We start from the raw sequence: 8,222 nt of genomic DNA, 5'->3' as shown, positions 1-8,222 counted from the left end.
AGTGAAAAGTAAACTAAATTGTTAAAAGTCAGTATTAAATATTTCCTATCTTCTCCCCCATACTGAATGTTGTATAAAAACATGTCACACGTATCTCAAGTTCTTTTAAAAATATTTTGCATCTCTTTATTGTGTGTCTTTATGGGTACTTACATGTGATAGCATGCGTGTGAAGGTCAGAGGTCTTTTCACCAGTGGTTCCTGTGGGGAGTTCATCAGACTTGGCAGTGAGCATCTTCCCCAACTGAGCCCTCACCCCGCCCCCAGTCTGTTATTGTTCCATTGAGGCCTATTTACAGAATTTATCCTTGATGCTAAAAATACTCTTCCAGCACAAACAAGATAAAATAGTGTTTGCATTTAATTTGTAACCTTCCGTGTTTCTCAGGGTTATAGGATGATACCGAACATAGCTGCTACATTGTATTGTTTTGAGGGGTAAGGACAGGAATAGTCTATCCACGCCTGGAACAGATTCAGTGAACATGGAGGTCAGACTAAGCCGCATTTCCGTGTTCCGTTGCTGGTATGTAGGCTGCTTCTAGCTGGATTCTGTCATTCAGAATGCTGCTGAGACTATTCTTATACACGTTTCTCTGTGCATGTCTATGAGCCTTTATTTAGGGTATGTGTCTGTGGGTGGAATTGCTAACTCACAGGGGGTACACACTTTCCTTTCAGTCTTTCTAGAAACTGCGAATGGTTTTTCCCAGGGTCAATTGCAGTTTATAGTCCAGCTCAATGCCGGGAGCTCCTGGGCTCCGCCTCCTGCTAACAGGGCTTTGGGGCCAGTCTAATGCCTTTAAATATTAGCATCTCTTTCATAGTTGCTTATCACTTGGCTATGGCGTGGGTCCTTTCCTCCTCCTATTCAGAGGTGAGTAGAATGAGTGGACCTACTATGCACCTCCATCGTCTTGCTGTGAAAATAGACTAGATAAGTGGGGCATCTCAGGGCCCCAATGGAGGTGCCGGGGCTCTCAATCGTCTGCTCGTTTCTTCCAAACACATGGCAGATTTGAATGAGTGACCCTTGAGCGCTGTTCTGAGCAGGGACTGGGCCGAGACTGTCCTTGGCTGAGTTCAGTAGAGGGCCTGTGAGGATTATAATAGAGGTGGAAGCAGGAATTTCTCGAATCTGCGGATTCCACAGTCCCGGAACCCTCGGGGCAGTGGGAAATGGAAACTGCAAGCTGCGAGCTTCGTTTACTGAATTTGTTTCTCCTCTTGGTCAAACCCTTCTCGAACTGCTCCCTACTTCTGGCCTACCACCACCACGCTGGCTTCATATTTGTAGTTGCTGAGCCCCATCCTGAGCAGGACTCCTCTGTCCACAGGCAGCTTATCCCCTCCTTACCATTGGGCTCCAGTCCCATCCAGCCATGGGAAGTGCTGTAACCCTGGCTCTCACGTGACCTTTTCTCTCCAGGGTCCTCATCACAGTGGCCCGTTTACAGGCCTGGGTATGACTGGGATGCTGCCTCAGAGAATTAGGGGTTAAGTCTGGTTGGTATGCTCGCTTTCTATCCCTCGCTTTCACCAGTGTGCCTGATACATGGCGAGAACTCAGTAAACACTGGTGAAGTGAGTGAATGAATAAGTGGTCTGTCTTTACAAAGCTCATCTTGTCTGGTTTCCTGGAGGCAAAGCTGTCTGCCTAATTGGATTTTCCGATTCCTTCCCCAGCTTACCCATACAGTATGGTCTCTTGGAATAGAACAAATCTTGTAGACTGTTAAAGATGTCTACTCATGTCTCAAAGGACACAGCAAGCAGAGAAGTAGGGGAGAAGGGAAAAGGAAGATCATTTGTCAGAAGAGCATCAGTTAGCGCTGTCTCTGCCTACAAAGGCCGAGTCGGACCAGGCTGTTACGAGTGTTCCCTTCTGAGAGCTTCTGAGTCCAGTTAGACGGCTGCCGTGCACGCTCCACAGAAAACGCTGCTTGAATCACGGCAGGGTTGACAGGCTGTTGCTCTGCCTATTGTAGTCATTCTAATTTAGGGGATGCTCGTCAGCTTTGTGTAGTTGTGACAAAAAAAAAAAAAAAAAACCCAGAGACAACTTAGAGGGAGGAGAGGTTTGTTTGGGTCATGGCTCGCTGTTGCGGGGCGGGGCCGGGGCTTACTCCACAGCTACTTCCTCCTGAGATCCCAATTGAGTATCCGGGTACCCTTGTATTGGGTGTCAAGGCTTTACGTCAATCAAGGCAGAAGGCGTGGCACCCAAAAGCTGTTCAGATTACTGCAGCCAAAAAGCAAGAGGGAGGGTGTTTGGGGGGGAGACGAGGGGATCTGCACATGTTCCCCCAAAGGCATATCACTAACCGCGACCCACTTAGTCCCTACTGAGCTCTGTCTCCTAAAGGCTCTGCTCGCAATCATGGCAGCGAAATCCTCCAGCACGTGGTCTTTGGTGGGAGGGAGACATTCAGATCCAAACCATAACTAAGCGGGGGGACCTTAATGAGTAGGTCTCACTTTGCCCCCTCCCCCGATAAATGCCAACTTCGGCTTACATGAGACCTATGTGTTTTTTCTCTGTGATTAATCATTTTGTTACGTTAAATCATAACAGAATCTCTGATGTAGTCCAAGCAGAGTCCAAGAAGTCTTCATACTTTTAAAATGTTTATGTGTTCACCTCTGGTGTTGAACCCAGACTCTCAAAGGTGCTGGGCGAGCTCCTGAACCACATCCGTACCCTGTCCTTTAACTTTAGTTTTCAATCCCTTGCGACTTTCACAGTTCCAGACTTCCTAGGGTAGAGGAAAAGAGAAGCCATCTTTCCTTTTTTTATGGCTATCACTGTGGTTCTTAAAATATTAATGAGACTCAATTCTTCAGTGTAATTCTCAACCAGTTATCAAAAGAAACAATTCACCTAACAATAGGTAGGAAACAAAGGGTTTGGTAAGATGGATGCTAACAAACGGCCACATTTTTTCATCTAGCCTAAGCAAGCAGAGTCTGGACTTCGCTTTGCCCTCCGCTGCCTGTGTGAGCTCTCTGCTTTCACTGTCAGGAGGAAGGACTCTAGTGTTGCAAGAATACCAACCAGGCCCTTTAAAGCTAATTAAACCAAACTCCCTGCTCTCAAGGAAGTGTAACTCCTTTGCCCTGAAATGTAGTATAGTACTGCTGTTTCAAATAACTGGATAGTGAAGAGCATGCGACTATTTCTCTATTTCACTACAAATAAACAAGACCCGGTGAGGTTGAATTCTTCAGTCTGCAAGGCACCAATTCAAATCTGCTTTCGTTTTTAATTAAATGTGTTAATTTGTAGCTTGAGGACCTGTCATATACTTGCTTGGGTTCAATGAGGTTTGACAAGAGAGTTTATAGTTTGAGACTTTCCTCCTATGAAGTAAGTTCCATGTTTCTTGCTGGCTATTGTTGTTCATGTTACCTTTTTTTGTTGTTGTTGTTGTTTTTCGAGACAGGGTTTCTCTGTGTAGCCCTGGCTGTCCTGGAACTCACTCAGTAGACCAGGCTGGCCTCGAACTCAGAAATCCGCCTGCCTCTGCCTCCCAAGTGCTGGGATTAAAGGTGTGCGCCACCACTGCCCGGCTCATTTTACTATTTTTTATCATCTAATGATGATCAGCCTAGCAAACCGGTGCTGTCTCTTAAGGTAGGAATGTCATATTTTCCCATTTAATACCCTTGTTTTCCACCCTAACTCACTGGGGCAACCGATTAGCTCCGCTTTAACTGGATATGTAGAATATCTCTGTGGGATGCTGGACGTTTATTATATTAACTCCGGCAGCCTTTTCTTTCCAGTTTAACTGCTCTGCAAATCCATCCCTAGAAAATGCAGCGGTAGCAGGCACGGTGGTACACGCCTTTAACCCCAGTATTCAGGAGGAGACAGTAGGCAGGCTGACCTCTGAGCTCGAGGCCATCCATGGCTACCTAGAGAGACCCTGTCTTCAAGAAATTAAAAGTAAATGTAAGATACAATTGCTTCTCTTTTGGTGTCTGGACTATAGAGTTGGAATCTGACAAAGTTGCAAATTATTTTACCCCATGAATGCATCACATAATCCTCTTTGTGACCTATGTACTCCTTAAGGATTCTTCTCCCAACCTGAGGTTTTTACTCCATTGAAACCTGTTTTCTGAAAAGTGCCAAACCCTGTATTGAAATATCTGTGTTACAGCTCAGTCCTCCTTAGGACTTTCAGGCCACATGAACTGGTACAAATAGTATCATCCTGGGTACTGTCTTTTTGTCATACCCCACAGGGACTCTCATGAGGCACACTACACTCTTCTAACACTTTAAAAATGATAATCTTGTTTGTCGCCAGGCCACATGTCTTTAAGCACGAACCTCTCTGTTTCTTTAGCTATCTGCTTGAGTTTGGAAAGGCCCCGAGGAGTTTCTGAATCATAGACCATAAACAACCGAAGAGCCCAGTAGACAGAGAGGTGAAGTACAAGTCCCAAGTGTGGATCGCACCCTAAGTAATTATAAAACCGAACTCTAGAGACTGTTAGTGTTTGAAAGCGCTCCTCTTAGGGTTGGGATATGAAATGTCTCCTGCATGCTCGTGTGCTGATGCACAGTGCAATCTTCTGAAAGGTTCTGGAACCATAAGGAGTGGTGCCCAATTGGAAGAAGTGGGTGAGCCCTTGACAGTACCTTATCCTTGACCCCTTCCTGGTTTGTTGGTTTGTTTGTTTGGTTGGTTGGTTGGATGGTTGGTTGGTTGCTTTTTTTTTTTTTTTAACAAAATCTCAATCTTTAGATTACACAATGGCAGAGCCAGAAGTTGGAGTGAAAGCTAGCTAGCTCAGAGAGGCAGAGAAAGCACACAGCTGAATTTCCTCTTCAGCTGATGTCCTAGAAGGAAAGCCTCTTTCTGACACCATCTCAAAAAAATCTTCCAACTCAATGTCCTTCCCGTCTATGATGCGGGGTGCTGGGTGTTTATTATACTAACTCCAGTATCCTTTTCTTTCCTGTGCGTCTCTCTCTTACTTCTCTGTGACTCTCTCTTACTCTGTTTTTTAATGAGCAATCCAGTTTTTACTTTCTGTCAACTGGTTGCCTGCTCTGTCTCGTGACCTATGGTTAACTTTATTTAATCCTGTTTACAATATTCAAACAGAAAGCTCTTGGATTAAAGGTGTGTGCTAAGGCTAAGTCACACCACAACTAAAAACAGTTTGGTTTGTTTTTTGTTTTTTTTTCAGTAGATAACACAAGTGTGAAAAACTATCTTGCAGCACCTTCCCATCTCTCTCTTTGCTTCTCATCCACCGTGGACTGAGAGCCTCCTTCAGTCCATGCTTCCACTGCCATGATGTTCCACCCGAGCATCTGGAAATAATCACTAACTGAGCCATCTGAAAGCATGAGCCCAACTAAACAGTTCCTCTTCTCTGTGAATGAGATAATTGCTCATGGTTCCGCAAAGCAACTAACAAAAATCCTTACCGAAGAAGATTTTTACTTTCTTGGCCTTCTTTTCATTGTTAGTCTAAATGGCTTATCTGGAAAGTTCCAGCAGTGGAAGATTGATTTATTCTGATCGGCAATCTCTTTCAATGTTAGCTGTGTGGAAATTTTCTCATCAGCCTCCCGAAATGCTATTTTATAGTCAGAGTGCGTTTTGTAGTCCCTAAAGCAAATAGCAGGCTGGCTTATCAGAGCTGGGCGGGGGAAGTCATTACTCTTTCCCTCTTTTTTTCCTTGCCTCGTCTGTAATAACTTGGCCTTTAATAATCAGATCTCATTTAGGTTGTACAAGAACATGAGGCTGTTTAATGAAGGCCATTGAGCTGTGATAATTACCATGGTTTTATAAAGAAGGCAGACATGTATTTACTAGAAAACTGAAGGTGTTTTTGAGACCAAGCTCTCCGCTTTCATGCTCAGGCTGTATGTTTCTGTCACAGCGTTTACACTAGCTGCAGTGGTCATCAGACAGTGACACCTGTCAGCCACACACACAGACATACCCTCTCAGGCTCCCTTTACTGGGAAGTTACTTTTTTTTTTAATCAAAAAGAAAAGGGAAAACCATGGAAATCAGGAAATATGTTTCATATAGCAGTCAAAATAAATTTCAGGATGGTATAAGAAAAAAAAATCTCAAAATAACAGCCTTGCGGTGGCTGTGGAAGGCAGATCAGCTCTAGTGGGGATAGGTCGGTAGTCTCAGGGGACCATGCATGTCTTCACGAGGATGCAGTAAGATTCGTTTTGATGTTGAGACATAGGTTCTCACTATACAGCCCAGGCTGGCATATAGGCCGTGTTCCTCCTGCCTCTGCCCCACCTAGCAAAATTGATGGGATTCCTGATTTAACTTACCAAGAGAAGGTGCCCTTTGTATATGGTTGTGAAAGTAATTGGAATTCGATACATAAACAATTAGTCACTTGGGGTAGGATGAGAACCGGCGTATTGGAGTTCCCGATGAAATGACAGACAGTCATTGGGGACACATGTCTCAGCCGTGCGTAGCATTCACACAGGATTGGTGTAAAAGGGCCTCTAGGACGAAATGGTAAACTGACAAAGTGGCAGATGGGAAGGGTGGGTGGAGTCGGTGAGAACCCTGAGGGTCTGACTGCCAGGGCGAGAAGTCAAAAGATGGAAAGATAACAGGAAAATCAAGAGTAGCCAGTGCAGCAGACATGAAGTCCAGTGCCTAGAGAAATAGATACTCAAAGTCCTGAATGAGGGTGCCTCTGAGAGGCAGGGGAAAACAGGGATGGGCGGATGGGCGGGGCACAGCTACTGTGTGACAAAGGGGGTAGAACTCTCTAATTCTTCAGTGTGTCTATATAACTTTGGTTGTAAAGCAAACATGCATTTAAAAAAATTAGCTCTCCAAATGTCAAGTATTTAAAAAGTTTTAAATATTTCATTAAAACTATTTAATGTGACCTAAGAAGTGAATTATTTCTGATCAACCTATAATAATCTCAAGACAGAAAAAAGGTGATAAAATATTCCAGACAAATATATAGCTAGAGGAAGTAGAACTTTATACATATTATAATCTGTCAGCTGTGCTGCCTGACAGGTCTACCAAAAAACTGCAGTCTTCTTGAAGATTAAAAAAAAAATTCATAGACTAAAAGAGAACTTGTACCTAAATCATATAATCTGAAATCTTTTCCTTTGGCTTGGTAGAGTTTTTTCCCCATTAGGTTAGTTTCAATTTCAAAAATTAGGTGCCATTAATTTTGTGTTTGGTGTGAGTAAAAGTTGTATCTAAGATCCCTCCTCAGAAAAACATATATATGTACATATGTACACACATACACAGACACACACACACGTACACACATACACACATGTACTAGGCCTGTGTGTATGAATATCCTCATAAAAGCAAAGCTACTGTGGAAATACTAGGTTAAATGGAAGAATCAGTTTACAAATCTCATTGCTCCTAGACCAATAGGGTTTAGTGTTGGACCACAGGCATCATGTGGTCCAACCTCACCTTATTTATTTGGAGAGATGAGGTTACAGTTGGACAGCCTTCACTGGGAACAGCCTGGCTGTCATCTTCCTGACCCCTGCAGTTGTTTGCTAACTAGGCAGTGCTTTGTAGACAAGGAAGTGAGGAGCCCAGAGAACACTATTTCAGGATCCTCTATTCTTGCTGGAAACAAGATGCTTCCACACCGTGGAGTTTTCTGCTGCTGACACAGCCAGCCCGTGCCATCGCTGTGCTGAACCTTGTTCTGCATTCTCCTGCTTTTGCAGCCAGGGTCCTCCCTTCATTAGAATTCCAAAGTTACTGCTAAGGGTACAGTGACCCAATTTCAGAATCAAAAAGATCAGAGAGGCTGTGTCCTCTCCAGTCAGCTTTAGGTGTTTGCTGCTGCATGCTTCCCTCTGCCTGAACTCTTGAATATCTGCTTTTACTAACAAGCCTAGTCGTGATCCGAGTCCTGAGGAAGGCAGGCCTTATCAGAGACCATAGCCCCATTTCCCCCGTGTGTGTGTGGAGAGTTTTTATCTAGTTCTATGAGGGGCATTGCTCCTGCTCTGTGACTCAGAAAGGTCGGATTGATGGTCTGGCTTCACAATGCACACGGGAAAAGGAGCACACACTTGGGGCAGAGGCTGGAGAGGAGAGAGAGGGAGAAAGGAGGAAGAGGGAGAGAAAGGAAAGTCAGAGGAAACAGGTTGACAGAGAGAGAGAGAGAGAGAGAGAGAGAGAGAGAGAGAGAGAGAGAGAGAGAGA

This window comes from Grammomys surdaster, unplaced genomic scaffold, assembly GCF_004785775.1.
Source record: "Grammomys surdaster isolate TR1022 unplaced genomic scaffold, NIH_TR_1.0 372, whole genome shotgun sequence".
Taxonomy (NCBI): Eukaryota; Metazoa; Chordata; class Mammalia; order Rodentia; family Muridae; genus Grammomys; species Grammomys surdaster.
The sequence above is the reverse complement of the archived record's forward strand: the minus strand, read 5'-3'. Positions refer to the sequence as shown.